The sequence below is a fragment of the Hyla sarda genome, chromosome 3 (assembly GCF_029499605.1).
Source record: "Hyla sarda isolate aHylSar1 chromosome 3, aHylSar1.hap1, whole genome shotgun sequence".
Classification (NCBI taxonomy): domain Eukaryota; kingdom Metazoa; phylum Chordata; class Amphibia; order Anura; family Hylidae; genus Hyla; species Hyla sarda.
The window spans coordinates 396443223-396461740 of NC_079191.1; positions in this window are offsets into that span (position 1 = coordinate 396443223).

Below are 18518 nucleotides of genomic sequence, written 5' to 3' on the forward strand. Positions count from 1 at the left end.
CTCCTGTGGCTACACCCCAAAATCAGCTTACTGTTTGATGATTTGAAAAAAAAACATAGCTATTCCACTTTCTAGGTGCAAAACCCATTGCTGCTCCCAAAAAGGGATCATTTTAGGGCTATTTGACGAAATCATTGATTTTTCCTATAACTTTGTGTGTATATAAAAACTAAAATGTACCATTCACTAGTATAAAAGCCTTTTTTCTCCAGAAAAGCTAGTGAATGTGTTTGGTGCATTTTTTGGACATGGTGACCAGGTTGCACAGTTTTCCACCTGATGTAAGACCTGTCACCAGGCCAAAGGCTTGTCCAACGAATACCCCATCTGGAACCAGTCACAGGCAACAATGCCAGCCTGGCTGACAAGTTTTCAACACATAATAATGTCATGCAAATCTATACCATCAGCTTTGTTTTGTTGAGGCAAAGAGGACCTAATACATTGCACAGTGCCTAGTTGACCAAATTATCCTGTACAATGGCCATACACTAAATTTAACCACTGGTGATGGCAATGGTAATGTTTATGCAATTTAGCTATTAGTTTCATGTATGCATACCCTGCGAGTGCGCAAATTTGTGTGACTCTTTATCATGCTGTGCCTCCTGTTGAAATAATTATCAAGCTCAGACGGGTTCCACTAGTACCATTTGTGGTGAATACGATACAAATCGGAGGGAATTATATAGCACTTGACTATTAAATCAGAGCAGTTCCTGTTTATTCAAAAGTCTAAGATAATATTTACATGGTTGCATGTTGAATTGTGTATTGAAGAGGATCAAAGATCATTGTGGTTACCTAAGCTGGACATAGAAACCATGTATGGACATGGCCAGATGCAGATTCATCAGTAACTTGCTTATGTGCTGAAGAGGTGGTATGACTATAAGAGATGAGCGAACTTCTGAAAAATTTAATTCGACAATTTGCCAAATTTTTGGAGAAAAATTTGTTTGATCCAAATTTATTTGTGTCAAACCTATATTAAAAACTGCTATTTCTGGCCTACAGAGAGCCTCAATAGGGGGTGTAGAACACTTTGCTCTGTTCCAACACACATATGGAGTGTGCTGGGGTAGTGAAATGCTATTCAGTATGACATGCAGATTACAGACATAGCTCTGTGCCGCAGAGCGGCACAATGACAGAGCCTGGAGGTGGCATCAGTATGAGGAGACCATATAGTGGCTGAATGACACAGTGTGGAGATGTTGGCAGCATGAGGAGACCATATAGTGGCTGAATGACACGACATGAAGGTGTTGGCAGCATGAGGAGACTATATAGTGGCTAAATGACACAGCCTGGAGCTGTCAGCAGCATGAGCAGACACTAGGGCTTCACAATCCCTAAGATTAAAAATGAATTTTTACATTTAAATTGAAGATTTGTGGTAGCTAGTGCTACCATATAAAAATGTTTGGTCCAGGCCCAGGCCCAGCAGCATCAGTAAACCATATATTGGCTGAATGACACAGCCTGGAGTTGTCTGAAGCATGGGGAGACCATATAGTGTCTGAATTGCACAGCCTGGAGTTGGCAGCAGCAAGAGGAGACATTAGAGCTTTACAATCCCTAAGTTTAAAAGATGAATTATGAAATTTCAACTGAAGATTTTGGGTAGTTAGTGCTACCATAACAAAATTTTCATTCCCAGACCCAGGCCCAGCTGCATCAGTAAACCATATATTGCCTGAATGACACAGCCTGGAGCTAGCTGAAGCATGAGGAGACCATACAGTGTCTGAATGGCACAGCCAGGAGTTGGCAGCAGCATGAGTAGACACTAGGATTTAACAATCCCTAAGATTAAAAATTAATTCTGAAATTTAAACTGAAGATTTTGGGTAGCTAGTGCTACCATAACAACATTTTTATTCCCAGACCCAGGCCCAGCAGCATCAGTAAACCATATATTGCCTGAATGACAAAGCCTGGAGTTGGCTGAAGCATGAAGAGAACATATAGTGTCTAAATGGAACAGCCTGGAGTTGGCAGCAGCATTAGTAGACACTAGGGCTTCACAATCCCAGAGATTAAAAAATTTATTCTGAAAATGTAAACTGAAGATTTTGGGTAGCTAGTGCTACCATAACAAAAATTTCATTCCAAGACCCAGGCCCAGCAGCATCAGTAAACCATATAATGCCTGAATGACACAGCCTGGAGTTGGCTGAAGCATGAGGAGACCATGTAGTGTCTGAATGGCACAGCCTGGAGTTGGCTGAAGCATGAGGAGACCATGTAGTGTCTGAATGGCACATCCTGGAGTTGGCAGCAGCATGAGTAGAAACCAGGGCTTCACAATCCCTAAGAAAAAAAGAGGAATTTTGAAATTTAAATTGAAGATTTAGGGTAGCTAGTGATACCATAAAACACTTTTAGGCCCAGACTCAGGCCCAGCAGCAACAGTAAACCATATATTGGCTGAATGACACAGCCTGGAGTTGGCTGAAGCATGAGTAGACACCGGGGCTTTACAATCCCTAAGATTAAAAGATGAATTATGAAATTTAAAGTAGCTATTGCTACCATAACAACATTTTTATTCCCAGACCCAGGCCGAGCAGCAGTAAACCATATATTAGATGAATGACACAGCCTGGAGTTGGCTGAAGCATGAGGAGACCATATAATATCTGAATGGCACAGCCTGGAGTTGGCAGCAGCGTGAGTAGACACTAGGGCTGTTTTGAAAATTGAAATTCAAATTTTGAAATTGAATTTGAAGATTTAGGGTAGCTAGTGTTACCATAAAATATTTAAGGCCCAGACCCAGGCCCAGCAGCATCAGTAAACCATATATTGGCTGAATGACACAGCCTGGGATTGGCTGAAGCATGAGGAGACCACTGAAATTTTACGATTTTTAAATTTAAATTTTTTTAATTGAAATTGAGGGTTTTGAAATTGATCTTTTAAATCCCAAGTTTTAGTGTACTGGGCCCCGGTGTGTGGGTACAAAGGACCAAATCTAACAAGGAGTCACATGGCAGCACATTAACAGAGCCTGGAAGTGGCATCAGTAGGAGGAGACCATATAGTGTCTGAATGGCACAGCCTGGAGTTGGCAGAAGCATTCGGAGACCACTGAAATTTAAGAATTTTAAATAGAAATTTAAGATTTTTGAATTGAAATTGAGGGTTTTGAAATTGAACTTTTAACTCACAAGTTTTAGTGTCCTGGGCCCCAGCTTGTGGGTAACAAAGGACCAAATATAACAAGGAGTCATATGTCACATGGCAGCACAATGACAGAGCCTGGAGGTGGCATCAGTAGGAGGAGACCATATAGTGGCTGAATGGCACAGCTTAGAGTTGGCTGAAGCATGAGGAGACCGTATAGTGGCTGAATGCTGGAGGTGGCTGACACATGAGGAGACCATATAGTGTCTGAATGGCACAGCCCGGAGTTGGCAGAAGCATGAGAGACCATTGAAATTTAAGAATTTTAAATAAAAATGTAAGATTTTTAAATTGAAATTGAGGGCTTTGAAATTGAACTTTTAAAGGGGTTATCCAGGGAAAAACTTTTTATATATATATATATATATATATATATATATATATATATATATATATATATATATATATATATATATATATATCAACTGGCTCCAGAAAGTTAAACAGATTTGTAAATAATTTCTATTAAAAAATCTTCATCCTTTCAGTACTTATAGCTGATGAAGTTGAGTTGTTCTTTTCTGTCTAAGTGCTCTCTGATGACACGTGTCTCGGGAAACGCCCAGTTTAGAAGAAAATTCCCAGAGCAAACCTATTCTACTCTGTGCAGTTCCAGAGACAAGCAGAGATGTCAGCAGAGAGCACTGTTGCCAGACAGAAAACAACAACTCAACTTCAGCAGCTGATAATTATGGAAAGGATTAAGATTTTTTAATAGAAGTAATTTACAAATCTGTTTTACTTTCTGGAGCCAGTTGATATAAAAGAAAAAAAAGGTTTTTCCTGGATATCCCCTTTAACTCCCAAGTTTTAGTGTCCTGGGCCCCGGTGTGTGGGTACAAAGGACCAAATCTAACAAGGAGTCCCATGTCACATGGCAGCACAATAACAGAGCCTGGAGGTGGCATCAGTAGGAGGAGACCATATAGTGCCTGAATGGCACAGCCTGGAGTTGGCAGAAGCATTAGGAGTCTATTGAAATTTAAGAAATTTAAATAGAAATTTAAGATTTTTAAATTGAAATTGAGGGTTTTGAAATTGAACTTTTAACTCACAAGTTTTAGTGTCCTGGGCCCCGGAGTGTGGGTACAAAGAATGATATCTAACAAGGAGTCACTTGTCACATGGCAGTCCAATAACAGAGCCTGGAGGTGGCATCAGTAGGAGGAGACCATATAGTGTCTGAATGGCATAGCCTGGAGTTGGCAGAAGCATTAGGAGACCATTGAAATGTAAGAATTTGAAATAGAAATTTAAGATTTTTAACCCCTTAAGGACCAAGCCCATTTTAACCTTAAGGACCAGGCTAATTTTATTTCTGCGTTTTCATTTTTTCCTCCTCGCCTTCTAAAATCAATAACTCTTTCTATTTCCATCTACAGACTCATATAAGGGCTTTTTTTGTGTGACTAATTGTACTTTTGTAATGAAACCTCTCATGTTACCATAAAATGCACGGTGAAACCCCCCAACACATTTTTAGGGAGCAAATATAAATGAAAACCGTAATTTTGCACATTTTGGAGGGTTTTGTTTTCACACTTCACGGTAAAAATGACATGTGTTCTTTATTCTGATCTTTTTGCACCGTCATCTGTACTTTTTATCGATACTACATTTGCATATATAAAACTTTTAGATAATTTTTTATATTTTTTTTTATAAAATGCGACAAAAAAGCAGCATTTTTTGAATTTTTTTATTCTTTTACGTTTACGCCATTCATCGTACGGGATCATTAACATTATATTTTGATAGTTCGGACATTTACGCATGCGGCGATACCAAATATGTTTAAAAAAATGTTTTTACGCATTTTGGGGGTAAAATGGGAAAAACAGACAATTTAAATTTTTATTGGGGAGGGGATTTTTTTACTCTTTATTTTTACATTTTTCAACTTTTTTTTACACTTTTTATGTCACCATAGGGGACTATCTATAGCAATCATTTGATTGCTTATATTGTTCAGTGCTATGCATAGGACATAGCACCGATCAGTATTATCTGTGATCTTCTGCTCTGGTCTGCTCGATCTCAGATTAGAGCAGAAGACCCCCGGGAGACGGCCGGAGCCAGGTGAGGGGACCTCCAACCACCATGCTGGATGATCAGATCACCGCGGCAGCGCTGCGGGCGATCCGATCATCCATTCAAAGTGCCGCACTGCCGCAGATGCCGTGATCTGTATTGATCACGGCATCTGAGGGGTTAATGGTGGACATCCGCACGATCGTGGATGTTGGCCATTACCAGCGGGTCCCCAGCTGCTAGAACCTGCCATGTATGACGCGAGCACCGTTCCGATGCTCACGGTCATACACAGGACGTAAATGTACATCCTGATGTGTGAAGTACTGCCAAACCAGGACGTACATTTACTTCCGTGGTCGTTCAGGGGTTAAATTGAAATTGAGGGTTTTGAAATTGAACTTTTAACTCACAAGTTTTAGTGTCCAGGGCCCCAGCTGTGGGTACAAAGGACCAAATCTAACAAGGAGTCACATGTCACATGCCAGCACAATGACAGAGCCTGGAGGTGGCATCAGTGGGAGGAGACCATATAGTGGCTGAATGGCACAGCCTGGAGTTGGCTTAAGCATGAGAAGAGACCATATAGTGGCTGAATGAGACAGCCTGGAGGTGGCATCAGTATGAGGAGACCATATAGTGTCTGAATGACACAGCCTGGAATTTGTGGCAGCATGGGGAGACCATATAGTGTCTGAATGGCACAGCCTGGAGTATGCGGCAGATGAGGAGACAGTAGGATCTCACAATCTCTCAGAATAAAAGATGACTTTTGAAATTTCCATTGAAAATGTATGGTACCTAGTGCTACCATAAACATATATAGGTAGTGTCCTAGGCCCAGCAGTATCACTAAACCATGCAGTTGCTGAATGACACAGCCTGGAGTTGGCTGGAACATGAGAAGAGACGGACAGAGTTGTGGACAGACGAGTTCTCCTTGGGGTGACTATGGCCCGTGCCGCATTTAAAAAACCCGCTCTGAAAGCACAGCAGGACAGCTTTTCTAGGGAAAACTCTGCTGGTTGCGGCAACAAATCAAGTTTGGCTGCCCAGATGTCCAGTGGATCTTCAAGGTGTGTTGGCATGGGCATGTCAAGGTATGCCACCACCTGCTGGTTTAGGTCCTGCTCCAGATGGACCTGCTGATGATGAGTTGCTTCACTATGCGGGTGAAGAAAGCTACTCCTCAGCGACTGTAGACTCAGACTGCTGCTGATGGAGCTGGTATTGCTCCTGCCCCCCCCCACTCCCGAACAGCCATGGCAGTGGAAGGTGAGCGCAGGGTGCCCCCCGATTCAGACCTGCGAGAGGATGGACGATGGCGCCGATAGGCATCGGCCAACTGACTACATAGAATGCTTCTGTATACTAGGTCATTTTGTCCTCCCTCTCAGTGGGTGTAAAAAAGGCCCCTATTTTGTGTCGGTAGTGAGGGTCCAATAAGGTGGAGATCCAGAAGTCAACCATCTGCCGAATGGTGACAATTCGGCTGTCACTACGCAAGTAGGTGAGTAAGCATTTTGCCCTTTGTGCAATGACTCGGGGGGACTCTCTGATTCCATCTCCACTGCATACTGCCACGGTGTATCTGGGTCCTCTGTCTTGCCTTCCTCATAACCCTCTAGCTCCTCTGGCTGCTCCTCCTCTCCTGTCAGATTACTAGAAAAAAAAACATTTGGTGAAACCTAAACTGTGCTCCACTGTGCCCCTCCCCCTCCTCCTCTAGTTCAGCCCCCACAGGGCTCATGTGGCCATGAGATGTAGGCGCCACGTCTCCAGTGCCCTGAACAGCCATTGTTTCCAACACGTTTTGTAAGAAATGAAGCAGTGGAATGACGTTGTTCATCCAGTAATCCTGGCGACTGACTAATAATGTGGCTTCCTCAAAGTGCCTGAGCAAAAGGCAGGTGTCACAAATGAGCTGCTACTGGTTCACATTGAAGTTACACAGGGGAGTACTCCTATCCAACATATGGAGGGTGGAATTCCAATGTGTGGCAACGTTACAAATCAGACTATGTTGGGGATACCATTCTGATGCTGCAGCTCAAGGAGGGTGTGGTTTTTTGCTTTGTACGAGTGGCTGAAGTGCATGCAAAGTTTCCTTCCCATTGTTTGAATGCCTTGCAAATGGGGGGGAACACTTCAGGAACCACTTGACAACCAGATTGAACACGTGTGCCATGCAGGGCGATGACTCAGCCTTCCCAGTTGCAGCGCAAGCAAGATGTTCTTCCCGTTGTCAGTCACCATGGTTCCCATTTCCAGTTTTCATGGAGTAAGCAATGCTCTGATTTCTTTACGAATGACTTTTAGCAGTTCCTCCCCTGTGTGACTCTTTTCGCCAAGGCCGCTGTTCCCTGCACACATGGTATGCTGAAGGGCCACTGAGACTTGACTGGGCAGAGGAGGCTGAGGACACGGTGGAGGATGAGTGCACACTTTCACTGGACCAACGGGCTGAGAGCGGGAGGAGGAAGCGGCGTGACCTGTCCAAGTTGGGGTTGCGGCTGTGCAGGAACCACATTCACCCAGTGAGCCGTAAAGGACATGTATTGTCCCTGACCGTAGTAACAGCTCCAGATGTCGATACTGCCATGCACTTTGGTACACACCGACAGGCTCAAGGACTGGACCACCTTCTTTTCCACAAAATTGTGCAGGGCTGGTACAGCCTTCTTCGCAAAGAAATGACGGCTTGGGACTCTCCACCTTGGCTCGGCACAAGCCATCAGTTCTCTGAAAGGTGCAGAGTCCACCACTTGAAAAGGGAGGGACTGCAGCACCAGCAACTTAGACAGGAGCAAATTCAGCTTCTGTGCTGTTGGATGAGTGGGCGCATACTGTTGTCTCTAGGACATGGCTTCGCTCATAGACTGTTGGCAGAATGGCTGACTAAAAGCAGGAGGAGCAGGAGCAGCTGGAGTGAAAGAAGGAGCGTATGACACACAGCTCCCTTTGGCTGAGGTGGTGGAGCCTTGGCTCGCTTAGAGGGAGCGGCGTGCAGGCTGGACCATTGCATCGGAGCCACGGTTCTCCCAGGCTGCTTTATGGTGGTGAAGCATATGTTGACGCATGGCCGTTGTGCCAACATTGGGACCCTGGCTATGCTTCACCTTCTGCCAACATATCTTGCATGTGGCTATGTGAACCTCCTCCGGATGCTTGATGAAAAACTGCCACACCTCCGAGTAGATGATTTTCCCACCAACAGTCCGCACTAATTGACTGCTACTGCCGCCGTCTCCAGGAACCTGTGTTCCACTACCTCCCGGAAAGGTAGGCTGCCGCTAAGCATGTGGTCTCCCGGGGCACGTTTGGCTCCAGAATTTCCACTTCTGCCACCATGCTGACTGCCAACCATGCTACCGCCTTGCTGGCTCAGCTGCTGCCTCAAGAGCAACCTGCAACTCTCTTCTACTGATGATCATGAAGCCCCTTCTGCACCCAGCTCCCAATTGCAATCGGCTTAATCATCATCAACAGGTGTGTGCACGTCACTGATGTCCTCCTCAGGTTCCTCAACAGTGTCTGCTTCAGGAGCCTGAACCCTGGCAACACCGATTCCCACGTAACTCTCCTCATCACTACTTGCTTACCTAGCGGAGGAAGCGGTGGATGTCTCCTCCACTTCTTGGATGGGCAGTAGCTGCTGACTGTCCTCTATTAGATTGTCCTCAGTGAATAGTGAAGCTGAACCCACAGCATAAGATACTTTTGTAGGGGAGGGGACAGCAGAGGACAGAGGCAATGAGAGGACAGGGACTGATCCCGGGCCATGCCAACTGAGGGTTGTGTCTTAGGAACCCACTGACTGTTGACTGGGGGTGTCAGATGTCACTTGTGATGAAGTGGATGACCATGTTAACCAATCGACAATGGCAAATGGGTTGCTGGTCGAGACATGACCGCTAGCTGATAATGGGAGCTCAGGCTTTTTGCTGTGACTCCTGCTGCCACTTGCCCCTAGTCTGCTGCGACCTCTGCCTGAAGTATTTAGGCCTCTGCCACTCCTCTGTGTGCATCCTGGCACTTCTCTGCCTGAAATACGTGTGTATATGAGGGGAGTACAATACGCTTCGCTACGCTTAAAACAGTATTTGTCTAGAATAGAAGCAGGTGTGCACTTTTGGCTGGCTTTTCACAATATCTAGGCCCTTGACAGATTAACAGGTACAAAATAGTACACTACTTAGATATAGGTATGTGGTAAGCACTGATGAGAGCAGAAAAATGTGCTACAGTACGCCTAAAAACTCTGTATATTTGTAAAACACCAGCCGATTATTACATTTGTCTGTCCTTTCACAGTATGTGCCAACATTGGGACCCTGGCTATGCTTCACCTTCTGCCAACATATCTTGCATGTGGCTATGTGAACCTCCTCCGGATGCTTGATGAAAAACTGCCACACCTCCGAGTAGATGATTTTCCCACCAACAGTCCGCACTAATTGACTGCTACTGCCGCCGTCTCCAGGAACCTGTGTTCCACTACCTCCCGGAAAGGTAGGCTGCCGCTAAGCATGTGGTCTCCCGGGGCACGTTTGGCTCCAGAATTTCCACTTCTGCCACCATGCTGACTGCCAACCATGCTACTGCCTTGCTGGCTCAGCTGCTGCCTCAAGAGCAACCTGCAACTCTCTTCTACTGATGATCATGAAGCCCCTTCTGCACCCAGCTCCCAATTGCAATCGGCTTAATCATCATCAACAGGTGTGTACACGTCACTGATGTCCTCCTCAGGTTCCTCAACAGTGTCTGCTTCAGGAGCCTGAACCCTGGCAACACCGATTCCCACGTAACTCTCCTCATCACTACTTGCTTACCTAGCGGAGGAAGCGGTGGATGTCTCCTCCACTTCTTGGATGGGCAGTAGCTGCTGACTGTCCTCTATTAGATCGTCCTCAGTGAATAGTGAAGCTGAACCCACAGCATAAGATACTTTTGTAGGGGAGGGGACAGCAGAGGACAGAGGCAATGAGAGGACAGGGACTGATCCCGGGCCATGCCAACTGAGGGTTGTGTCTTAGGAACCCACTGACTGTTGACTGGGGGTGTCAGATGTCACTTGTGATGAAGTGGATGACCATGTTAACCAATCGACAATGGCAAATGGGTTGCTGGTCGAGACATGACCGCTAGCTGATAATGGGAGCTCAGGCTTTTTGCTGTGACTCCTGCTGCCACTTGCCCCTAGTCTGCTGCGACCTCTGCCTGAAGTATTTAGGCCTCTGCCACTCCTCTGTGTGCATCCTGGCACTTCTCTGCCTGAAATACGTGTGTATATGAGGGGAGTACAATACGCTTAAAACAGTATTTGTCTAGAATAGAAGCAGGTGTGCACTTTTGGCTGGCTTTTCACAGTATCTAGGCCCTTGACAGATTAACAGGTACAAAATAGTACACTACTTAGATATAGGTATGTGGTAAGCACTGATGAGAGCAGAAAAATGTGCTACAGTACGCCTAAAAACTCTGTATACTTGTAAAACACCAGCCGATTATTACATTTGTCTGTCCTTTCACAGTATGTAGGCCCTTGACAGATTAACAGGTACAAATTAGTACACTACTTAGATGTACCTATGCGGTATACACTGATGAGGGTAGAAAAATGTGCTGCAGTATGCCTAAAAACTCTGTATTTTTGTAAAACACTAGCCGGAGATTACTTTTGTCTGTCCTTTAACAGTATGTAGGTCCTTGACAGATTAACAGGTACAAAATAGTACATTACTTAGATGTACATATGCGGCATGCACTGATTGTCACAAACCGACACGAGCGGGTGGTAGGGTTATCCATAAAATCACTATTTGTCTACACTAGACTGAAAATAATGAGTGAAAAAGCCCTCTTACACCTGACAATTTAATGGTATTGCTGCCACCACCTGTCAATTTCAAGCCGACGGGAAGCTATCAATCCAGTCTGGATATTCTACAATTCCCAAATATAATCTACTATCCCCAGTAGTATATACAAAAAAGAAAAAAGATTAATCCAAATCTATAATGTAGCCGAACAGGTAAGTAAATTTAATACTAAAACTTAGCTCTCTTCAAGGACAATGTGCGTCCGTTTTACCAGACATAAGGCAGGACTTAATAAATGAATAATTCATTATGAAAGAAAAATATTCATAGTACATATACAAAACAATATTAACAAGACAAAGTTTCACCACACAGAAAAGAAAAATATATGGGAAAAAAACTAGAATCCTTACTTACAAAAAGTTACTCCATGAGTTATTCCATGGGGTCTGGCAGGAAATGACGTCTGGTATCCAAAATTAGATCTTGTCCCCCTTGCAAGCGCACCCTAGCCCCCAGGTCTGTAGTTTTATACCCTGCTCTGGACAGGTGATCCCTCTATGTTCAGCCCCTGGGTCGGACAAGGAGAAGAGATAGATGTTTCCCACTTCCTTACGATACCTTTATGCCCAAAGAATAGGAAATTTCCTCTATCTTCTATCATGGGCCAGGCACCCACATAATTTTCTTATATTTGGGTTCTCCATCAAATCCTCTTTTTAGAGGTACCTGACTTGACCCCTTTATTGTGTACAATTTACCCAGTGCATACAGTTCGGGCAGGGATCAATACACAAATGTGAGGACTCATTTTAAAGGTATTATGATGGAGAATCTAACCGTATAAAATAGGGGCTGCAGACATAATTCCTGATTCCCATATTTAATATTGGAAGACATGGCATTTTCACAGGGGGGGGGGGGGGGCTACTACCCATACTACCCTGTCATCTATGGACACCAGGTCTTGGAGTCTCTTCGGCTAGTGAAGGTGTCAAATTTACCGTTCAGGTAAACAGTGTCCATTAATTGGCACAGTTATGTTAATTGCCCCCAACTGGCCACTGGATGCAATAGCTTAGACTGTCGTCTCCGGGTAGTTTGCTCAAACAGGATGGATTCTTTGGAGTGCTAAACTAACACAGATAAGGTGGAATTAAAAGTTTTGCATACCGATGGACATTTATGCAGGACATATATCAACAGTAATGAATGACAAGCAATCACAATTCAACATGGATACATATTTTAGCCATTGTATAGGACACTGATGAGGGCATAAAAATGCGCTACAGTATGTAGGCTCTTGACAGATTAATAGGTACATATTAGTATACTACTTAGATGTACGTATGCGGTATGCACTGATGAGGGCAGAAAAATGCACTACAGTGCGCCTAAAAACTCTGTATTTTTGTAAAACACAAGCCGATGATTACTTTTGTGTCTTTTCACAGTATGTAGGCCCTTGACAATTAACAGGTAAAAAACAGTACAATACTTAGATGTACGTATGGGGTATGCACTTATGAGGGCAGAAAAATGTGCTACAGTACCCTTAAAAATATTTTTGTAAAACAGCAGTAAACAACAGTGCTGCAGCCAAAAAAAGCTGTGTACTAAACACAAAATTGCACTCTGTCAAAGACTATTAGGAATGGATTGCTGTGTATTATACCGTCTACAGACTAGTATAACCAGCAGAGGATTTTTTGTGGAACAAAGACACAGAATTGCACTGAAAAATTGTTTCTGCCTCCACTGCTAAGGTTTATAAAGTTGAGGCAGCTTGCTGAAATGTATGAGGCAACACACAGCTATCTGCCCCTCTCTGTAATACTATGCTGAAGAAAGTGACTGCGAGGTTAATGCATGCAGCGGCAGTAAAAATCCTTTCCTGTGAAAAAAAACTCTGCTCTCTGTCCACCAGAACGCTGATGTGACTAAGATGTGAAACACTGCTGGAATCAGCTTTTCTGTGTAAAACACACACAGCGATGTCCATCGTATCTCTATGCAGTGTAATGAATGATATGACGAGCCGCAAAATGGCTGCCGAATATATAGGGCTGTGACATCACAGGGGTGACTGGCTGCTGATAGGCTGCATCCGGCATGTGATTCAGGGTCATCCTGCCTACTTCCATTCCTTGCCTTCCCGCCTTCCCAGCGTTCCTTGCCCCATGTTCAGACAAGTGGATCCGCCATTTTAGATGCCCTGGAGCCTGCACCGCAGTAAATGGAGTTTAATGAAGGGATTTGCGCAATAGAATTGCGGCAATATTCGCATTCATTGCAAATCAAATATTTCCTGAAATTCGTAAAGAATTTGGGTTCATCAGCTTCGATTTGCTCATCTCTAATGACTATCTCTTCATCTGACCTGTACTCGATACTTCTTAGAGCAGAGTTTCCGTCAAGATTATTTAGGCCGTTGGTTACAAAGTATATACTGTTTAAGAGGGAGTTTTAGAGCCTTCATAAACTTCTAGGTGCAATATTGAAAATACAGGGTGGGCCATTTATATGGATACACCTTAATAAAATGGGAATGTTTGGTGATATTAACTTCCTGTTTGTGGCACATTAGTATATGTGAGGGGGAAAACTTTTCAAGATGAGTGGTGACCATGGCGGCCATTTTGAAGTCGGCCATTTTGAATCCAACTTTAGTTTTTTTTCAATAGGAAAAGGGTCATGTGACACATCAAACTTATTGGGAATTTCACAAGAAAAACAATGATGTGCTTGGTTTTATGGTAACTTTATTCTTCCATGAGTTATTTACAAGTTTCTGATCACTTATAAAATGTGTTCAATGTGCTGCCCATTGTGTTGGATTGTCAATGCAACCCTCTTCTCCCACTCTTCACACACTGAGAAATGCCAGCACAGGCTTCCAGTATCCGTAGTTTCAGGTGCTGCACATCACGTATCTTCACAGCATAGACAATTGCCTTCAGATAACCCCAAAGATAAAAGTCTAAGGGGGTCAGATCGGGAGACCTTGGGGGCCATTCAACTGGCCCACGATGACCAATTCACTTTCCAGGAAACTGTGCATCCAGGAATGCTCGGACCTGGCAAGTTCCCTTAGTTTTTCCAGCAAGATGGTGCACCACCACATTATGGGTGTAATGTCCGAGTAGAATTGATGGCGCAAAAAATAAGCCATCAGATGGATTTTTAGGTGCAAATTTTAAAGAGTTATGAGACGCTTGCAAATTAATATTTGAACCGAAATATAAGAGCACATGTATGAAAAGGCGCAGTCCTTTTAAAATATATCGGCCAAAAGTTTACAGATCTGACATTTACAGACCATAATACTAAGTGTCTAAAACAATTATTTGATGAACAACATACATAATAGAATATAATTGTTACGCCGAGCGCTCCGGGTCCCCGCTCCTCCCCGGAGCGCTCGCTTCACTCTCGCTACCGCAGCGCTCCGGGCAGCTCCACTGACCCGGTGCGCTGCGATACCGTCTCCAGCCGGGATGCGATTCGCGATGCGGGTGGCGCCCGCTCGCGATGCGCATCCCGGCTCCCGTACCTGACTCGCTCTCCGTCTGTCCTGTCCCGGCGCGCGCGGCCCCGCTCCCTAGGGCGCGCGCGTGCCGGGTCTCTGCGATTTAAAGGGCCACTGCGCCGCTGATTGGCGCAGTGGTTCCAATTAGTGTGTTCACCTGTGCACTCCCTATTTATACCTCACTTCCCCTTCACTCCCTCGCCGGATCTTGTTGCCATTGTGCCAGTGAAAGCGTTCCCTTGTGTGTTCCTAGCCTGTGTTCCAGACCTTCTGCCATTGCCCCTGACTACGATCCTTGCTGCCTGCCCCGACCTTCTGCTACGTCCGACCTTGCTTCTGTCTACTCCCTTGTACCGCGCCTATCTTCAGCAGCCAGAGAGGTTGAGCCGTTGCTAGTGGATACGACCTGGTCACTACCGCCGCAGCAAGACCATCCCGCTTTGCGGCGGGCTCTGGTGAAAACCAGTAGTGACTTAGAACCGGTCCACTAGCACGGTCCACGCCAATCCCTCTCTGGCACAGAGGATCCACCTCCTGCCAGCCGGCATCGTGACAATAATAAAACTCTGACTCAATCTGAGACAGAATTCTGGCACATTTTGATCAGTAAATCTGTCCCTCTATTTTTTTTAAATAATAGGAAAATAAGTAAAAAAAAATAAATTGCAAACACTAAGCACATTCTATTACTCTATTACATTTTAAAAGGGTATTCAGATACAAACTACTCCAAAACTCTATACAGTAGGTTTCTTTTTGCTTGTTGGTTTATTTGTATATTTTTACATGCTGTATATTTTTTAACCCCTAATTAAAGTAAAACATTTAACAACTAAGTAAGCAAAACTATCTAAAAAAAGTCATTTAATGAGTCAAAATCATTGTAGTCATTAAAGGGTAATCACCATTCTTCAAAGTCTGGCTCATTAGAAGGTTAGATTTAAGCATAAAATTTTGGTAATTTTTTTCTTTTTTTGCCAAAACCAGGAGTTAAAGGAAAGCTGTCACCAAGTTCACCCACACTAAACCCAATACACTGGGTTACAGTGTGGGTGAACAGGAGTCCATATATGAGTCACTTACTTTTATATGTTTCCTTGTCGCCGAGTTGTCCTCTACTAAGGTTCTGCTGTTTTCCCTTCATCTGCGCTAAGAAGGTGGGTCCCCCGCCGGCAGCCTTGCTTTGAGTCGTAGACGGGTGCCCCTTGTTCGCATATTAATTTTCCCCCTGAGTGCAGTGCGTCGGGAGAGTGCTCTGTGCAGTATAACTGCGCATGCGCTGATCCCTCGCTACACCCGGAAGTCGGGTGTAGCCAGACTTCAGAAGAGGTACTTCTGGGTGTAGCGAGGAACCGGCACATGCAGAGTTACAATGCACAGAGTGCTCTCCTGATGCGCTGCCCTCAAGGGGAAAAGGAATATGTGAACAAGGGGGGCGGTCTAAGGCCCCATTCCTCCGTGACCCAAAGCAAGGCTGCCGGCGGGGGACCCACCTTCAGAGCGCAAGTGAAGGGCAAACAGCGGAACTTTAGTGAACGACAACTCGGCGACAAGAAAACATAAAAAAGTAAGTGACCCATGTATGGACTTCTTTTTACCCACACTATAAGCCAGTGTATTAGATTTAGTGTGGGTGAACTTGGTGACAGTTTTCCTTTAAACTAATAGAAAAAAACTAAGTTGGGGGACGATCGGCACCAGTGTTTTTAACCTATTCATGATTTTGGTTACAAATTCTGAGCAAAATACAGACCAAATTACTACATGTGAACATAGCCTAAGGGAGATTTACTCATATTGATGCTTCATATTTTGGGGGTCAAAACTGGAATTTTTTTTTAAGTTTTTTTTTTTAAAGGGGAGAAATTGATGAAAAAATTTTCATACAAAATATATATGCACTATTTTTTTTTTACAGATATTGTAGATGTCATAAAAATGTCAACATATGCCCCTCTAATAATTTTTATCTTGCCTTGAGGAGTAAGTAATGGCCAGCATATTTTCCCTGGAGAGCTTACTATTACATTTTGTTACCTTGGCAATCACAAGGGCAGTTTAAGATGATTATGACAACTGGGACACCTAAACACTTTTAATGCCAGGAAAAGAAACAAGGAAGCTTCCCCAGTAATGACCTTACCAATACGTGTTGAAGATAATAGTCTAGTAGAGATACAGGCTTAAAAGATATATTACAAGAATGGTTTAACAAAGCAAAAGAATTGGACAAATGACCCAATATAACTACCTTGCTTACCTCTGCAGACTTCCATGGTGAGAAATGGACACGGTGAGCAGGAAGAGAATCAATGGATTGTCGTCAGAGTTCATGGGATGTACAACCTATCCTGATCCTTAGGGAACTTTCGCGTGTTTGCATTTAGCTGTTCTGTGCGAAGAGATGGATTTGTACTGCTGCTGTGTTTAGTTTACAGAGGATTACCTAGAAGGATAGAGTGTAACAACTTACAATTGTGTAGAATAAAATGTAAAGCTTCCTTACTTTGAAAAATGGAGACCCGTGTCTGAGATATGCTATTAGTGGGTTCTCGGAGTCAAACCACTGAGACGTCCAGCAACTATGGGGGACATTTATCAATGTTTGCTTATGTATTCCTTTTTTTAGTAATTTTTTTCTTACTATTTTTTTTTTGCTTATGTGTGACTTTTTTATCAACTGTTTTCAGCCTGTTGATAAATTTTGTTCACTTAAGCACTTTTTCTTTTTTTACTTTGGTAGTGGCTTTTTCTGCTCCATGTCTGAGCTGGAGTAAATTTAGTAGTTTTTTTCATGTAATGCGACTTTTTGTGACTTTCGCACTTGATAAATCTCTGACCACTGCAAGTCAAAAATCACTTTTTGCTTTGGTAAGCAGGATTTATTTTTTTTTTTGCTTAGGACACTGAACATGCAAAAAGTCGCAGAAAAAAGAGCGTAGTCGCACCTTGCGACTTTTTTGCGACAATTTTAAGCAAAAAAAACCTACTAAATGCTTTGATAAATGTCCCCCTATGAGAGCAAAGAGGCCATAGTTGAGTATCATGGTGCTTTTGGTATTTTACTAGATGCCACTCTCACGAAGATGTAGCTCATTCACATGATACAATGCATGGATGGATGGAAGTGGCTTTGTAAGACTAAAAAAAGGAATGGTCCTCTAGGCACCATGACATTCCTTCATCCTTGTGATAAACCACAGAGTATTCTATTACATATTATTCATAGAGACAAACTATTGATTTTAATTTTTTTTTATCTCCGAAACCCTATACTGATTCCTCCATAAGAAAATTTTAAGTACAAAAGACTTTAACATTTTTAGTTGTTCACATGTTGCTGGTAGTAGTGATGTCAACATGGAAAACATGGAATCACCATCATGGTATAATGGTTCTGAAAAAAATAATTTGTCACAAACTACCTGGTTAAAAGTACAGAATCCCTTTAAAAGGGTAGTCCAGAGTAAAATGGGTTATTTATATAGTTGGAGTGCTAAACCTCTTAAGGACCCAGGGCGTATGGATATGCCCTCACACCCTGGGCCTTAAGGACCCAGGGCATACTAGTACGCCCTGGCGTTTTCCAGTCTCTGCCGCGCGCCGGGCAGAGATCGGAACCAGATGCCTGCTGAAATCCTTCAGCAGGCATCCAGGGCAAACGCCGAGGGGGGCCATGTAGGCCCCCCATATCGGCGATCGCCGCAAATCGCAAGGGAAATCGCCCTTGCGATCTGCGACTATACCGGGCTGATCGGGTCTCTGGGACCCGACCGCCCGGTAATTTCGCATGATCCCGGCTGTCACAGACAGCCAGGACCATGCTGGAGCCTAGGAGCAAGGTGGCAATCCGGCCACCTCCTCCGATTCCCTGCGATCTGTCGGTTAGTTAACCGACCAATCGCAGGGGGGGGGGGGGGCGGTTACTTCCTCCCGTCCTG